Source organism: Eutrema salsugineum, unplaced genomic scaffold (genome assembly GCF_000478725.1).
Source record: "Eutrema salsugineum unplaced genomic scaffold, Eutsalg1_0 scaffold_25, whole genome shotgun sequence".
NCBI lineage: Eukaryota > Viridiplantae > Streptophyta > Magnoliopsida > Brassicales > Brassicaceae > Eutrema > Eutrema salsugineum.
In genome coordinates this window covers 556,905-575,843 of record NW_006256789.1, presented here as the reverse complement: position 1 = coordinate 575,843, position 18,939 = coordinate 556,905, and the positions used below count along the sequence as shown (strand labels likewise).

General features: G+C 36.6%; 1 non-coding gene across 1 annotated transcript; it reads right to left on the bottom strand.

The window, feature by feature from the left end:
• Positions 1-634: 634 nt before the first annotated feature.
• On the bottom strand, positions 635-742 carry LOC112086008. The gene has a single exon (XR_002899244.1). It is a non-coding gene; the product is annotated as a small nucleolar RNA R71 (small nucleolar RNA).
• Positions 743-18,939: the final 18,197 nt, after the last annotated feature.

Genomic DNA, 18,939 nt, shown 5'->3' with positions numbered 1-18,939 from the left:
CATCAAGTTTTTGGCGCCGTTGCCAGGGACTTAAATTTGTTTCGTTGCGAATCCCAGCTTAAATCCATTAGAACACTTTTTTATTTTTACTTTTTCTTTTTAATTTTTCAGGTTTCTCTGAGATGAGAGACCGAGAACATGTTCCCGGGACTCTTGGTGATCCACCAAATCGTGTGGATGGTGATCCAAGCGATGATGACCTGACTGATGATGAGTTTGAAGAACCGATCTATGATGACAATGAGCTGATCGGATCGGTCAAACACAAAGATGATGATGAACTGATTGGAAGTTTCGATTCACTCGAAAAGTTCATGGGAGATCGAATAGCTATTCAACCAGCCTTACCAAAGGATGGCAAAACCGAAATTAAGGTACCCCATATCCATTTAGTTCAACAAAATCAATTCTCTGGTTATTCATTCGAAAACCCGATAGACCATATCGAGACTTTCGAAGAATTATGTGCAACCATTACAGCAAATGGGGATTACCACAAGTGTAGTCTTTTCCCATTCTCTCTTAGAGATAAGGCCAGCAAATGGCTAAAATCTTTGCCACCTGCTTCACTAAAAACGTGGGCAGCGTGTAAAACTGTTTTCCTAAATCGTTTTTACACTAGAAATCTTGCAAATCTCTTAAGAAAGAAGATAAGAACTTTTAAACAAAAACAAGATGAAGATCTTTTAGATACTTGGGAAAGATTTAGGGAATACCAAAGAGATTGTCCACACCATGGATATGCCGAGGAATACCTGCTAAGTATCTTCTATCGCGGCATAACTCCAGAGTTACGACACTCTTTTGATACAACAAGTAATGGAGATTTCATAACTAGATCTGTAGAAGATGCTCACGTTTTCATTAAAAATTTAGGAAACAGCATCCCAAATCAAGTAACCTTTGGTAATTCTGCACTTCCTGAGAAGAAAGAAGAAATTTCGAAAGTTATAAAGTGTCTCCGTCACATAATCAGTCATCTTGGATTGCAACAACCAAATAGGGTACACAATACGTGTAACTTTGATGGCTGGGACAACTCAATGGATTCTTATGGTCAAGGGATGGTTAACACTGCAGAAGTCTATCAAATTCAAGATTTTCCATTCGTTTATGATCACTGCGGGTCCATTCGTCCAAACCGCGGCCAAACAAGCTTTCACCGCGGTCGTGCTGGTTCTGACCGTGGCCAAGATGTGTTTCACCGCGGTCGTGAGCCACCTGTCCGAACCAATCTCAGCTATTCAATCTAATCCTGTTTCCTATCCAAGTTTTCCCTCTTCTGAAGCTGAAAACCTAAACAAAAAGAAGTTTTCCCTCTTCTGAAGCTGAAAACCTAAACAAAAAGATTCTAGAGCTTGAAAAATCTATGTCTTAAGAGATTAGTGATCTCCTTAACATAATAGTCAAAACTAATTCTAAAAACTTAGAAAAATCTGAAGAGGAGCCAAGTGAAAATTCTTTCGAAAGCTCAAGTGAAGCAGATCCCTCCGATGATGTGAAAGCTATCACACTTAGGAGTGGATTAGCTTACAAAGAGCCTGAATTTCCTAAAGATCCCGAAGATGAGGAAAAGGGTAAGGAAAAGGAGAAAGAAAAAGAAAGAATCACGAATGAAGATGTTGAAAAAGAAGTGGTAGGAGAGAAGGATGGAGAACAAGTAAGAGAAGATTCATCCCGGGAAATCCTTGGAGAAAACCCGATTCCTCCTCCACCAACTCGTGTCTATAAACCTAAACCTCCATATCGTAGAGCCTTAAGAGCTCCTAAGAAAGAGAAAGAAAAAGCTAAGCTGAAAGAATTAATCGATCAATTAAATGTGAGATTACCTTTCGTAGAAGCTTGTGCTATGATTCCTGCTTTAAGAAAATACATGAAGGGTATTCTAACAAATTCTTTAACTCTTGAAGAAGGCGTTATGATGATAACCCATGAATGTAGTTCTATCCTGCAAAGCCGAATCCCTGAAAAGAAAAACGATCTTGGAAGCTTCGTACTTTCATGCACCATCAATGATGTAGCTTTTGAGCGTGCTCTTTGTAATTTAGGTTCTAGCATAAACATGATGCCTCTTTCAGTAGCAAAACGTTTAGGACATCACACTTTCAAGCCCACTAAAATCTCCTTAGTATTAGCTGATCGTTCCGTTAGACAACCTGTAGGTATCTTAGTAGATGTTCCCGTCGTAATCGAAAAATGTTCCATACCAACCGATTTCGTAGTTCTAGAACTAGAAAAAGAACCTAAGGATCCGCTTATTCTTGGAAGACCATTCCTATCTACAGCCGGAGCCATAATCAATGTTCCTGAAGGAAAAATCGACCTTCATCTAGCCGGTTCAGTTATGCAGTTTGACATGAACAAAAGTTTTGATAAACCAACTTTGGATGGCAAAATTTGTTGGGTTGATGAGTTAGACGGAATTATTGAGGAAGTCTATGAAGATCTGCTTCTAGACGACCCTTTAAGTGTCACGCTTTCACCCGCAAAAGATGAACGCAATTTCCTTGAAGAAATTTCTAGTGAATGCACACGTATGCTTGATAAATCCGAAACTTATAGGAAACCTCTTCACTATCTAGATCTTAAGGACCAAACAAACATTCCTACACCTCCTAAAGACACTGCTGCAGCAATTAATGATCCTTGGAGCGAGCTTAAAGCCCCTAAAGTCGAGCTTAAACCTCTTCCCGTCGGACTTAAGTACGCCTTCCTTGGACCAAATTCTACTTATCCTGTCAAAATAAACTCTGGTTTGACGGAAGAAGAAACCACAATGCTGTTGACTGAGCTGAGAAAGCATAGAAAAGCCTTAGGATATTCACTTGATGACATACCTAGAATCTCTCCAGATCTTTGTATGCACAAGATTAATCTAGAGGATAATGCTAAAAACTCAATCGAAAGTCAAAGGAGACTGAACCCTAATCTCATGGATGTTGTCAAGAAGGAGATTATGAAGCTTTTAGAAGCTGGAATAATCTTTCCTATCTCAGATAGCACTTGGGTTAGCCCAGTTCATGTTGTTCCGAAGAAAGGAGGAGTCACTGTCATTAAAAATGATAAAGATGAAATGATCGCTACAAGAACAGTAACTGGACATCGTATGTGCATCGATTACCGGAAACAGAATGCAGCAACTAGGAAAGATCATTTTCCACTTCCCTTCATAGATCAAATGCTAGAAAGATTAGCTAATCATCCCTACTATTGCTTTCTTGATGGATACTCCGAATTTTTCCAAATTCCTATTCGCCCAGAGGATCAAGAAAAAACGACATTCACTTGTCCATATGGCACGTTTGCTTACCGACGTATGCCATTTGGATTGTGTAATGCACCTGCTACTTTCCAGCGGTGCATGATGTCGATCTTCACAGATTTTATTGAGGATTTCGTGGAAGTATTCATGGACGATTTCTCTGTTTATGGATCTTCTTTTGAAAAAAGCTTAGCCAATCTTGGTAAATTTCTGCAAAGATGTGAAGATAAGCACTTAGTATTAAATTGGGAAAAATGTCACTTCATGGTACAAGACGGAATCGTGCTTGGGCACAGAATTTCCGGAAAAGGTATTGAAGTTGACAAATCCAAAATCGAAGTCATGACCAGCCTACAACCACACACAAACGTAAAAGGAATTCGTAGTTTCTTATGACACGCAGGATTCTATAGGCGATTCATAAAAGATTTTTCTCGAATAGCTAGATCTCTTACGTGTTTGCTTTGCAAAGAAATGAACTTCGAGTTCGATGATGAGTGCTTAGCCGCGTTTCATAAGATCAAACAAGCCTTTGTTTCCGCTCCAGTCGTGCAAGCACCTGATTGGGAACTCCCATTCGAAATCATGTGCGATGCAAGTGACTATGCAGTCGGAGCAATGCTTGGCCAACGAAAAGATAAGAAACTGCACGTAATCTACTAAGCAAGCAGAACTCTAGACGAAGCTCAATGCAATTATGCTACAACAGAAAAAGAACTTCTAGCTGTCGTATTTGCATTTGAGAAATTCCGTTCTTATCTCGTAGGATCTAAGGTCATAGTTCGTACTGATCATGCTGCAATCAAGTATTTAATGTCTAAGAAAGACGCTAAACCTCGGTTGATAAGATGGATCCTCCTACTGCAAGAATTCGACATCGAAATTCGAGATCGGAAAGGAGCAGATAATGGAGTTGCAGACCATCTTTCACGAATTCGAGTTGAAGAAAGATTGCCTTTAAATGACAGTTTGCCTGAAGAAAACATCTATGTTATAGATACAACCCCCACCAATGCTAATACCGCACCACCACGTCCTCTAATGAGACGAGCAGATGCTTTCAACACCCCATGGTTTAGGCACATAGCAAATTACCTAGCAGCTGATGTAGAACCACCACAATTCTTTGGGTATAGGAAGAAAAAGTTCCTGAAAGACATAAGACATTATTTTTGGGATGAACCCTATCTCTATAAGAGATGTGCTGATGGGTTATTCCGAAGATGCGTGGCTGAAGAAGAGATGGAAGGAATTTTATTCGGATGCCATAGCTCGTCTTACGCAGGACATTTTGCAACCTTCAAAACCGCTTCAAAAATCTTGCAAGCAGGTTTTTGGTGGCCTACTTTGTTCAAAGATACTCAAGCTTATATATCGCGATGCGATAAATGCCAGAGGATGGGCAACATAAGCAAAAGGAATGAGATGCCTCAAAATTTTATTCTCGAAGTCGAAATTTTCGACGTCTGGGGAATAGATTTTATGGGACCCTTTCCTACTTCTTTTGGAAACCAATACATCTTAGTAGCAGTAGACTACGTCTATAAGTGGGTTGAAGCAGTTGCTAGTCCCACCAATGATGCAAAAGTCGTCATGAAGCTGTTTAAATCTGTTATATTCCCGCGTTTTGGAGTTCCTAGAATTGTGATAAGCGACGGAGGATCGCACTTCATCAACAGAGTTTTTGAAAACCTTGTTAGAAAGAATGGAGTTACACATAAAGTTGCTTCTCCATACCATCCCCAAACCAGCGGTCAAGTAGAAATCTCAAACAGAGAAATCAAGTCGATTTTGCAGAAAACGACTGCAGTTCATCGCAAGGATTGGTCTACCAAGCTTGACGATGCATTATGGGCATATCGAACAGCATTCAAGACACCGTTAGGAACAACACCATTCAATCTAGTTTATGGAAAGGCATGCCACCTTCCAGTAGAACTCGAGTATAAGGCGCAATGGGCTATCAAGGAAATGAACATGAACATGAAAACAGCTGGAGAAAGAAGACTACTTCAATTTCACGAGTTAGAAGAAATTCGACACAATGCTTACGAAAACCCGAAGATCTACAAGGAGAAGACTAAAGCATATCATGATAAGAAGATTATTCATAGAACTTTTGCTCCTAACGATAAGGTACTTCTTTTCAATTCTCGTCTTAAGCTTTTTCCAGGAAAATTACGATCAAGATGGTCAGGACCCTTCACGATAAAGGAAGTCAAGCCATACGGAGCCATTGTCCTGTGGGACAGAACCGGAAACTCATTTACAGTGAATGGACAGCGTGTAAAGCCATATCTGGCTGAAGAAAGAGAAGACGAGAGAGAAGTGATGTTTTTGATTGATCCATCATCGGGCAATGATGAGACCAAGGAGTGTCACGACCCCGGTTGAGTCTAATCGAGCAACAATGTCAAGCTAATGACTTGAAACAAGCGCTTAGTGGGAGGCAACCCACTTGGTATTTTATCTATTTCCCTTTAAACGTTATCTTCTATTTGCACTGCTTTGTTTCTGTTTCATTAAAATTCAGGTTTTCAATAAGGAAGAACAAACACAAAAGACGAGCAACACTCACTAGCACGATAAGTTTACTTAAACATTTCAACTTTTCAATCTTCTTTACCATTCTTTCCAAGATTTATCACACTGAGGACAGTGTGAAATAAGTCTGGGGTAGGATGTTCATCATTTACTAATGAAATTGATTTGTTTTGAGTTTGTTTTGGACACATAAAATTTTTTAAAAAGTTTTTCAAAATGTTTTTCATAAAAAAAAAAAAAAAAAAAATCGTTTTCAAAGAGTTTTCAAACCAGGAACACAATAAACATTTCTATGATGATTTAGACCAGTGTGCTTCTACACTATTTCCTCGTTTTTTGCTCTTTTTCTGATTTAGGCCTAGACTAGGCGGTAGCTAGAATACTTGCATAACGAAATCCCACCAGATGACTTCTATTCATGGAGATTCTTTCTGACAGGATATACTAGCTCATTTTATTTGACCTTAATATTGACATCTAAGTTTCTCATCATTGATTTTAGGCAGGCATCGACATACACATCTAGGACGTCTTTTACCCTCACTTTTACCACTCCTTTTTCGTCCTAGATGACCAGTTTATCTTTTGCAGACACTAGGGTTTACAAATTTAAAACTTCTTTTGCGACACCAACCCTAGCTTGCATCATCTAACAGAAGTTTAAGGATATACCTCTGAGTTCCGAGGATTCTAAGGATCATCATTAGAGAGGGTAGAAGTTTTCCTTATTGAGTCCCAAAGAAAAATCTAAGTTTGGGAGAGTTACAAAGAAGATATCAAAGAAGGAGAGATGTACAAAACTTACATAGCAAGAAGAAGTGACTCGATGTTGTTGTGAGATTTTAAGAATACTGATGAGAGTTATCGCGGAAATGTTAAGAAGAAAGAGAGTTTGATGAGAAAAATATTTTCCATTCTCATTAACTTGAATACATAAGTCGCATTACATATATAGAAAGACAGGATGGATCCTAGAAACCCTAGAAGATATTTGCGGGGCTACACAAGACAAAAAGGAGAGAGAAAAGAGCAATCCCTAGGCTGAAAGTGACAGGTCGTTTGTTTGACTCCAGAATTAGTCACATGTCTTTTTAAGGATTCTAACCACTTTTCTTTGTCTCTTCTTCTTCTCTAACGGTCATATTTGAGTGTGGGAAACCTCTATGGGCCGTAGCAAACCTTCATGGGCCGATACTAGAGTCCAGACCCTCCATTCTTTATTTCTCTATTTGGGTTATCTCAATACTCCCCCTCAAGCTTAGCCTTGGTGAGACTAAAGACTAAGCTTGAAAGCCCATGAATGATCACCTCATTAAAAAAACCTTGATATAGAAAACCACTTGGGAGAAAACTATATCAAGGGAAAAAGAGTATGATCTTCATGAGCAAGAGAAGCTTGAGATCAAGCTTGCGGAAGATCTACAAGTCCAAGTTTGTTATAGATGTGATCACAAACTTTGGAACTTGCAGCCTTAGTGAAAATATCGGCCAACTGGTCTTCACTTCGAGTGAAACAAGGTAGGATGGTTCCTTCTTCAATCTTTTGCCTCACTTTGTGACAATCTATCTCGATGTGCTTTGTCCTTTCATGAAATACAGAGTTGTTTGCTATGTGTATGGCCGCCTGGTTATCACAGTGAAAGGTCATAGGTGTTGAGGACTCAATGTTGAGATCTTTGAGGATTGCCTTGAGCCATGTCAGTTCATTGGCCAGCTTCTTCATTGCCCTGTATTCGGCTTCAGCACTTGAATCAGACACCACTTTTTGCTTCTTTGTCTTCCAAGTCACCAAGTTCCCTCCAATGAATGTACAATATCCGGTTGTGGATTTGCGATCATTCCTGTCTCCAGCCCAATCAGCATCGCAATATCCAACTATCTCAGTGCTCTCATTCTTTCCCATCCAAATTCCTTGGTCACACGAGCCTTTGAGGTATCTAAGAATGCGTTCCACCATGTTCCAGTGATGCACCAAGGGTTTTTGCATATGTTGGCTTACCTGGTTCACAGCAAAACACAAATCAGGCCGTGTAAGTGTCAAGTAGATTAACTTACCTACAAGCCGGCGATAGAGGAAAATGTCCTTGAACGGCTCATCTGCAATCTCCCCCTTTCGAATGACCTTGTACCCTTCTTCAAGAGGAGTCTTGACCGGCTTAACATCAAGGAAGCCTGTTTCAGTTAAAAGATCGAGTGTGTACTTTCTTTGGGATAAGAAGAGACCGTCTTCTGATCGGCAGACTTCGATCCCAAGAAAGTACTTAAGTTCTCCAAGATCTTTTATATCAAAAACAGACTTGAGAAAGAAATTTGTTGAGGCAATACCTTCGCTGTTGTTCCCTGAGATGATCAGATCATCCACATAAACAAGAACAACAACGATACCTTGAGGGCTTTGAAGTGTGAACAGAGTGTGATCGGATTCTGATTTCTTAAAGCCATGATCTCTAAGTGTGAAGCTCAGCTTGTGGTACCAAGCTCTTGGGGATTGTTTCAGTCCATAGATAGCTTTTCTGAGCCTCAATACCTTGCCTGGTGCTATAGTATCTTCGAGACCCGGTGGTGGCTGCATGTATACTTCATCCTCAAGTTCTCCTTGAAGAAAAGCATTTTTGACATCCATCTGTCACAATTCCCAAGATAAGTTAGTGGCTAATGAAAGTACAACCCTTACAGTTTTGAGATTGGCCACCGGTGCAAACGTATCAGTATAGTCATCCCCATAAGTCTGAGTGAATCCTCGAGCCACTAGTCGCGCTTTGTGTCTCTCCACTTCTCCATTACTCTTGTATTTGATGGTAAAGACCCATTTGGAGCTGACCGCCTTCTTGCCTGGAGGAATATCGGCTTCATCCCATGTGTGATTCCGGTCCATGGCATCTTTTTCAGCTCCAATTGCTTGTATCCACACCTCTTTGTCTTTAGCCTCTTCATAGCTGTTGGGAATGATGTGCATATCAAGTCTCCCAAGAAACGCCTTATGCTCTAAGGGAACAAGGGCAAGAGAACACTGTATTTGAGCCGGATGGGCCACAGCCTGATTGTTGTAGTAGACCCGAGTATTAATCCAATTCGAGGGGTCCTTGATTAGTCTAGTGCTTCTTCTTAGAGGTGGAGCCGGTGGTTCTTCGGCTTGTTGGGCCGGTTCCCCGATTATCTCTCCTTCCTCTTGTTGAGGTAAATGCTCATTGTCACCTTGTGTCGAGTCTTGATGCTCAGGTGGTGATGTGGTCTCATAGTTCTGATCTTGAGGCTCCTCACCTGCTGAGACCTCTTCCGTAGGTGGACTCGAGACTGGTGTAGACTGTGGGGCACCAGTATTTCCGAGGTGATCTAAGAGAAAGCGTAAACTGGTGGCACGGTCACCAGGTGAGCTTGATAGATCCTTGAGGCTAGTCCAACCTTTGTTGGTGTAATAGCCTTGATGCTCAAGAGACTTCACATCCCGAGATACAATGGTGCGATTTGTTGAAGGATCAAAGCACTTGTAACCCTTTTGAGTGGTGGAATACCCGAGAAACATACACCTTGAGCTCTTTGCTTCTAATTTTTTCCTTTGATCACCTGGTACTAGGACAAAACAGACACAACCAAACACTCTTAGGTGATCTATAGAAGGTCTAGTTTTATTGAGTACCTCAAATGGAGATATGTCTTTTAAGACTTTTGTTGGAATTCTGTTGATGAGATAACATGCGGCTAAGACTGCATCTCCCCAAAATCTCTTTGGTACATTGGTGTGGAACAGCATTGATCTTGCGACTTCCATGAGATGCCTATTTTTCCTTTCAGCCACGCCATTTTGTTGTGGAGTGTAAGGACAGCTTGTTTGATGCATTATGCCATGCTTTGCAAGGTATTCTTTAAACCTATGGCTTGTGTATTCCCCTCCATTATCTGATCTAAAGACTTTAATCTTGGCATTAAACTGATTAGTGACATAATTTTGAAAGTTCAAAAATGCATCAAATACACAATCCTTTGAAGGAAGCAGAGTAACCCAAGTATACTTAGATTTTTCATCAATAAATGTGACAAAATACTTGTTGTTATCTCTAGATAGGCAGGGTGAGGTCCAAACATCAGAATGAACTAGATCAAAGCAGTTCTCATAGATAGTTGATGATTTTGGAAAAACAGTTTTACAATGTTTACCCAAGATACATGCTTCACAACTTGAATGATCAAAAGAAACATGGGGTAACATTAATTCTAAGGCACGAGAGTGGGGATGGCCTAGCCTAGCATGCCACACAGCATTCAAACAAAGAAAAACAAGTACTAGAAGAAACTAAATCAAAAGTGCTTGGTGTTAAGTCCTCAAGAATATAGAGATCATCTTTGGTTCCACCTCTGCCGATTACTTTGCCATTCTCAATATCCTGAAAATAGACATCATTAGGACCAAATATAGCTTTGCAATTTAGGTCCTTTGTAGTTCTTTTGACAGATAACAGGTTCAATGTAAATTTAGGCATAAAGAAAGCTCTTGAATCCTTGTTAAACAGTTTCAAGTTACCGGTTCCTTCTACAGGAATTTTATCACCATTCGCTATAATAACATTTCCTAGAGCAGGCTCTATATTGTTTAACAGATTCGGATTACTAATCATGTGATGTGATGCACCAGAATCTACAATAAGAGAGGTACTACTAGGTTTATGAGAAAAGAAGGTGATACCAGACTCCTTTAGAGATGCAATGGCTTTGATGACAGCTTCTAAATCGGCCTTCCTCACAAAGTCACCAGATGCTGTCATAGCCGCTTCATCTCTCATCATAGGTGGACCGGTTTGTCTTGATGTTTCAGAGATTTCATAAGCCGCATTGCCTCTTTGGTCTTTGAACTTGCTTGGTTTGAGATGGGGATGAAGAATCCAACATTTATCCTTAGTGTGACCCTTCTTCTTACAGTGTTCACAGAATGAGACCTTCCTCTCCTCCTTGTAGACGCCTTTGTTAGCTGTAAGAAGCTCCCCTTTGCCTCCAAACAAGCCGAAAGTACCCTGCTCATTTTGGATCCGAGAGCACACATCTTCTAGGCTTGGGAGCTTGTCTTCTCAAAGAATGTGCTTGATGAGGTCATTAAATACAGGGTTAAGGGTAAGCATGAGGCCAAAGACCTTATCTTGTTCACGCCTTTCATTTAACACAGCTGCATCAAGAGTTGCATGTCGCAGCATCTCTAGTTCAGCCCAAAGAGATCTGAACTTGCCAAAGTGTTTGGTAAACTCCATATCTTCTTGACGTAAGGCATTAATGGCCCTTTTGACTTCAAAGACACGGTTGAGATTTGAAATGTTGCCGTACACATTCTTCAAAGTTTCCCACAGAGACTTGGCGGTCTCACAATAGGAGTAAGCTTCGAGTATGGCTGGCTCAAGTGAGTTTTGGATGAGTCCAAGAACCGTTTGATCCTCCTGAAACCACTTGACATCCTCTGGAGTAGCTTCAGTCGATTCCTCTCCACCTTTGGCAGCTTCCTTCGGCGTTTTGTCCTCCAAAACATGGTTCCAAAGACCGCGACCACACAAGGTGGTTTTTGTGGTTCTTGACCAAAGGAGATGGTTTCACTACAAGAAAACATCATGATTTCTGACGGTATTTCCGACGGTTTTTTTGCCGTCGGAAATTTCCTACGGAATCCCGACCAAAAACTTAAAATAACCGACGGTTCAGATGTCATCGGAAATTGGTTGGAATTTCCGACGAATTTCCGACCGATACTTAAATAGTTGGAGATTTGATTATTTTTCCGACGGAAGTAATAAAAATAATCAAAAATTTATTTATTTTTAAATTATTTCCGTCGGAAATCCGTTAGAAATTTAATCAAATTTCCGACAGATTTTCGACGGATCTTTAAATTGTCGATTTTGAAAACTCCGTCGGAAAGTCGTCGAAACTTTGATAATATTTCCGATGGATTTCCGACTGATACAATAAAAATAATTAAACTTTTGACAATTTGGAGTCAGAGATTGGCGAATTTGACGAGAGTTCAGAATATTCTTCCGATGAATTTGTAATACTATTTATATTATTATGAAAAATGTAATTTTATTATGTTTTCAAGATTTTAAAATACTAATGTATGCATTCTTTAGTCAAATATAATTTTGCACCATTTTACCAAAAAGAAAAAATAAAACTATATCATTATATATTGAGATTATATGTTTTTATAATTTTAATAATAAATATGATCACTATTTTAACAATAATAATAATAATTCCCAAACCCTAAACATTAAACAATCATCCGTCGGAATCCGTCGGAGATTTCCAACGGATTTTTGACCGTTAGATAGATATTCTATCGGATTTCCGTCGGAAATGATAAAAACACATGCTTAAATCGATTTTTACATGTGTTTTTTAAAATGGTCGGAAATCCGTCAGGAATTTCCGACGAAAATGCTACGAATAAGGGTTCAGAAACATCGAAATTGAATTTTGTTTTGACAATTATGGTTGTTATGATGATATTAGCTATTATAATTGAGTTATATGTTATTTTATCTCAAAATTAGATTATTTTCATCATTTAACCAAAAATATATATCAAACCCTAAAACATAACCTTAAGTTCTATATATCTTTAAAAAAGTTATATGTTGCTCATTAGTAGATTTCAAAATTCATCATAACTTTTGTTTTATGTTGATTTGTAAGGGAAATGTTGTTATATGAATCTAATCATCTATTGTAAAGACTAATCTCATTAATTTTTGCAATTTTTTATGCCCTAATCATTAATCCGTCAGATATCGGTCGGAAATTTCCAACCGATTTCCGACGGAATATATAAATGTTCCAAATTTGAACAAAAATTTGATGTATTTTATATGTTTGTCATTAGTAGATTTCAAAATTTTAATTTACAAAGTATAATGTATTACTATGATGATTTTTTTTTAAAAAAAAAATCGTCATACTATCATAGTACATCGGAAATCGGTCGGAATTTACCAACCGATTTCTGACGGGCTTTGTGAATTTCCCAAATTTTCCTAAGTGTATAAAGAATTATAGATCCATATGAACATATTGATGTATTTTATATATATATATGATGTTTATATGTTTGTTATTAGTAGATTTCAAATCATAATTTACAAAAATTGATGTATAACTATGTTGATTTAAAAAAATTATCTTATTTCCATAGTCCGTCGGAAATCCGTCGGAAATTTCCGACAGATTTCTAACGGACTTTTTAAATTTCCCAAATTTTTCTAAGTGTATAGAATTTAATTTACATGTATATACATGGCGAGAGTGAAGAAAAAATAAGGTTTTTTAATTGTCCGTCGGAAATCCGTCAGGAGTGCTGATGGATTTCCGACGGATTCCGAAAATTGCCCGCGAAATAAAACCGCGTAAACCGAACCGCATAAAATTTTCCAAAATTTTTAATTATTTCCGACCGCATCCCGACGGAAGTCTTAATGATTCCCCACCGATTACGGACCACCCCTCTTTTTATTTACTACACATGATTCTTCTTCTCCCTTTCTATTCTTCTTCTTCCTTCTCCATTTTTCTTCTTGCTCTTCTGCTCGGCACTGCCAGAATTCATCCCAGATCTGGTACTTCTCGCCGCCGATCTGCTACTCAAGCTCTCAGGTATTGATTTGCATCTCCTCACCTTCTTTTCTTCTTTCTTATCTTCTCCTCAGCTTCTCTTTTTGGTTTTTATTTTTGCAGGCTGAAGTCCACCACCACCGCCGCCAGATCTGAAGCCACCGCCGCCGCCGTCGACCCGCCAAGCTTCCAAGCCGTAGATCTGCTTCATCAGCCTGAAAATTGTAAGTTTTTTTCATTGTTTGTTAGTTTTGAATATCCAAAACAAAATTAGAGGATTGTTAAGATGAATTTTAGGATGAATTATAGGAATTGTTAGTTTTGTGAATTAGGTTGTTTTATGTTAGAATTTGTTAGAATTTAAGTAGAATTTATTCTGGATTTTGTTAGAATTTTAAGAAAAAATTAGTTTTGTTATTTGTTAGAAATTATGCTAGATTAGAATTCTTAAATTTATTTGTTAGGATTGTTATAAGCAAATTGTTAGATTTTTCTATGTTAGATTTTGAAATTAGAATTGTAACATATTATCTAGTAAAATTATTAGATTTCTTAGATATATTGTATATATTGGATTTTGTTTAATTATTAGATTTATTTATAAAAATGACTTTCGAATTTAATTTTAATTTAGCATTTTAATTATATATATAAATTTAAAAATTATTATAAATAATTTTTTTTTATTAAAATACAGGAGTGGTCGGAAATCGGTCGGAAAATAAATAAAAATATTCCGTCGGAAATCCGTCGGAAATTATCGAATTCTATATCTCTCGATTTTCCGTCGGAAAACTAAATCCATCGGGAATCCGTCGGTAATTGACAAATTTGTATAGTTGTCGGAAGTTCGTCGGAAATCGTGGAGCCGTCGGAAAAGGGTCGGAAATACCACGTCCCTCGGAGTTTGGTCAGAAAAGTTAAGCTCGTCAGAAATCCGTCGGAAAGTTTAGTCCGTCGGAAATCAGTTGGAAATCACATGTTTTCTTGTAGTGTTTTCTCCTCGAAGTGTGACAGGAATCACCACAGTTTTTGTAGTTTCCATGGAGATATCGGTAGACATGAAGAAAAGAAGTGAAGGACCGCTGGGTAATAAGAGTTCCTGGAGAATAAAAGAGAAATGAGTTCAAGAAAATGAAGAATAAGATGAAGAATGAGAGAATGCGAGAGATTAGCGAGATGTTTAGAGAAGAATATAAGAGAAATGAGAATCAAAGATGAAGAATATGGATCATCGCTCTGATACCATGTGAGATTTTAAGAATACTGATGAGAGTTATCGCGGAAATGTAAAGAAGAAAGAGAGTTTGATGAGAAAAATATTTTCCATTCTCATTAACTTGAATACATAAGTCGCATTACATATATAGAAAGACAGGATGGATCCTAGAAACCCTAGAAGATATTTGCGGGGCTACACAAGACAAAAAGGAGAGAGAAAAGAGCAATCCCTAGGCTGAAAGTGACAGGTCGTTTGTTTGACTCCAGAGGTAAAGATTCTAACCACTTTTCTTTGTCTCTTCTTCTTCTCTAACGGTCATATTTGAGTGTGGGAAACCTCTATGGGCCGTAGCAAACCTTCATGGGCCGATACTAGAGTCCAGACCCTCCATTCTTTATTTCTCTATTTGGGCTATCTCAATAGTTGTGGATATCAACAGGTCCATTCTCTCTTGCGATTTTTCATAATGTATTGCATTCTCCTAAGCTCAAAGGTAACCCCAAACACTTTAACTCCACCACTTAAATAGATGCCCTCTCATTACGGAACGCCGTGTATCCTTGATGATATGTTTATTGAGAATTCATGCTCATACTTAATTAATGTGGAGAAGCTAGTTGACCATAATTGAGATCTAGGTTATTTAGATTTTGCATGATAGAACAATGGACTAGTGTCATACTTGCTTTGGTGAGAATTTTCTCTGCTAGGTTGTGGTAGATGTATTTCAATGATTATTAGTCTAGAGGTATAGTCTTTGGGATTTTGAGTTTCCTATAATTTCTGTTAAAAGGTTTTCCAAGCTTGGATCTTGTTTTGTTTGAGGACAAACAAAAGTTTAAGTCTGGAGGAGTTTATAACACCGTATTTTTACCCATTTCTAATAAGAATTTCTATTGCAAATTCAAATTCAAATGTTTCAATTACTTTTAAGTGTTTTTATAATGATTCTTCTCTATTTTTATTTTCAAGATTCTTTTCAGGATACTTAGGAAAAAAACTTGCAAATGGAGAAAACCCACATTTTTAGCTCAGCATCAAACAGTTAGAAGTTCAGTCTCAAATGAAGACTTTCTCACCGTCTGATCCAGCTCAAATTTGGAGACATTCAAGAGGACCCAGCTGACTTTCCATTTCACTTTACTTAAGGACAATCCCATAGTTCAATCAAAAGATATATGAAGATCAAGATATCTCGTCAACTAGTCCAACATTCAGCTGACTCGCGGCAAACATCTGTTTGGCCGCGCTTCACGCCTCTCACCCGCACTGGACCTTCAGTCCAACAGTCCCGGGAGACTCTCACCCGCAGCACAGCTTATCTCGGCCCTGAGGCTCAACATCAAGCCCATTTTGCAATTCTCTTCAAAGAAAGCCCTAAGGACGACCTAGAAGACTTGAAGATCTACAAATACTTATTTTAGCTATTTCAGGTGTGTGCTGAGTAATGAGTTTTTGAGCCATTAAACTTTTATTTCTTAGGTTTAGGTCAGGGAGATAGGGATTCTTCCCTTGAACCCTTTGTTATACCTTTTTATCTATCTATTTCAGTTTATGCATCTATCTATTATGATTTTCTTTTCTTGCATCATGTTATAGTAGTTTAGTAGTTGGGTTTAAAGGATCTAAAGATGAGGATCAACATGTTCAATTAGGATTGTTATTTTCTTAGCCATATTCTAGATCACACCTCTTCTAAGTTTTACTTAATGCATGAGGTTAGAGTGATGAACTAATCTCTGACCTAGGTTTAATCAGAGCCACAACAGTGATGAATCAGATTGCCATATATAGCTTCAGAATAACATAGTCGCTGTAGGAGACGAAAGCTTCCTAAAAAAAACCTGTGAGCAAGAATGAATTCAGTTTAGCTAATGCATGATCTATCTCACGACTAGAGACTAAAGCTACTGGTCGAGTTTGAGTGATTAGTTGGTTAGGATGACGACAGTTGGCTACCTATATCAGTGTTTATACTAATTCCATGCAGATACTTAGAAATCGATTAGACAAACGACCATAGGCTAATTGAAAGATACTTAGATATCGATTAGGACATTCAGGAGTATGTTAAATCACCTTATAAGCTTTAGATGAATTTTGCATCCCCTCAGATATCCTTGCCAGCCCTACTTCTCTATTATTTTTAAGCCTATATCGATTAGGTCTAGGAATTTGTTTTATTTTTCTTTTACTTTATCTTTTCTGTAACACCAAAAACCTTATACAAAAGCTCCGTAAGTTTATTAGTTCGTTTACTAATCTCAGTTTGAAGTTTTTGTAGAGTAGATAATCTCTCTTAGGATCGTAACTAAGTACTATATTGCACAGCTATGCACTTATTATAGGAAAACTAAGGTTTATAAATTTAAAACTTCATCTGCGACCACCTCATCATAACAGCATCAGCCATATGTATTCACATTGTTTGTTCACGTGAAAAATATTGAATTTATCCCGACAAGGTATGTTAACATTATTAGTTTATAGATATTTAATATTATGATAAATTAATAATATATATATATATATATATATATATATATTATAACTCAAGTAATCCTACTGAATTAAGGGACCGCTGGCGGTGTAACTTCGGATTTTTAATCCTGATTGTAGACCAGTGCATCATCTCCCAACACTGATTTTTAATTTTTTTTAATAAAATATTATAATCTTAACATTATAAATTCTACAGTATGTACAGGGGAAACATAATATTGTAGTAGTGTCTTTATAGAGACCCAAGAATTTTAAATATGTAAACAAATAAACCGATTCTAAAATCTACACTATTCCTTGGTTAATTAGCAATGTTTTCAAAACCGGACCAGACTAGTGCTACGACCAGATTAAACTACAAATCGAAATCGATAACATATCCAGGTATGATTGGTATCAAATCTTATATATAAAAGTTGTTCAATTCTCTCTAGCTGAGTGACACATCATCACTCGAGAAAGTGACATCTGTCCCAACAAATAATTTCTAATATTAATGCATAAACAAAATTAAATTTAATTTTTATTATGTTAAAAATATTAAATAATCAAAATAATATAAATTAAATTCAAATTTAAATTAAACATCATAATGTATAAAACAAAATAATTTGAGATTTTAGTTTTGTCTACTCTTTTTTCTATGTAATATATTAATATTTTTAATTAAAAAGATAATTTATTCATAAAAAATAAAGAAAAAAGATAAGTAATGAAACCAAAAATGAGAATAATAGATTAAAAAAATTTCAAACAACTGAAAAACTTGAGTTAGAAAACGACAAAACACAAAAGAACATTCATTAAATAATCAAAAAGATAACAAATTATCAAAAATATAGAGAACATAACATTGACAAAATAGAAAAAAAATAATATGATAACAAATAAATAGAATCAATGAACTATGTGAAAACAGAACATGAATATGGTAAAGTAAAGTAAAAATGATCGAAAAAAATAAGTTATGAAAATTTAAAAAAAAATAATAGGTTGAGAATTTCAAACAATTGAAGAACAAGTTTTGATATTGCTAGATTGATATTTCAAATGATTGCTAGATTAAGATATCAATGAAAAAAGTTAAAAACAATATTAAGGAAATCACAAAAAAAAAAAAAAAATTGATAGTTGAACTAGAAAATTAAAAACATAAATAAAATAAGCTGTGCGTAGCACGGGTTCTTTCCTAGTTATATATAAAATGAAATTTGTTAAAGAACTACAGATGAAACCACAAAAAAAAAAACAGGAAACTAACAAACCATCCAACAATAAAAACCAGATTCAATTATAAAATACATTTAAATCTTTTTTTAGGGGATAAATTGTCTATTATAGAATCGTAATTGTAATAATTTCTCATAATTTGAAATGGATTGATAGTAAATCAGTGTTAGAAGAAAAATCATGTTCTTCGTATTTTTTTTTCTTTTTTTACGTTCAATGTTCAAATTTTGTTTAATTATTTTACTTTTTTAACTTTTATATTTTAAATAAAATAAGGGAGAATTGCTTTTATAATGTCAATTGAATTAACATTTGTCCCCTTAATGTTTTCTATTTTTTTGTCACTTTTTGACGTAGTTGCCCTTTTAAATCAGTTATGGCAGTTATAATTAAAAATAAATTCGAAACTATATTTTAAAAATTTCGAAAATACCTAAAAAGGAATTTAAAATATTTTCGTATATCATTTATGGAAAGAAAATATTTTTAAAATATTTATAAAATTCGTTCTACGCTTGGTAGAATGCATGTTCTATGTTCTACGTCCACGTAGAATCCCATTTCTATAGTTCTTCACATATTTTACCAGCTA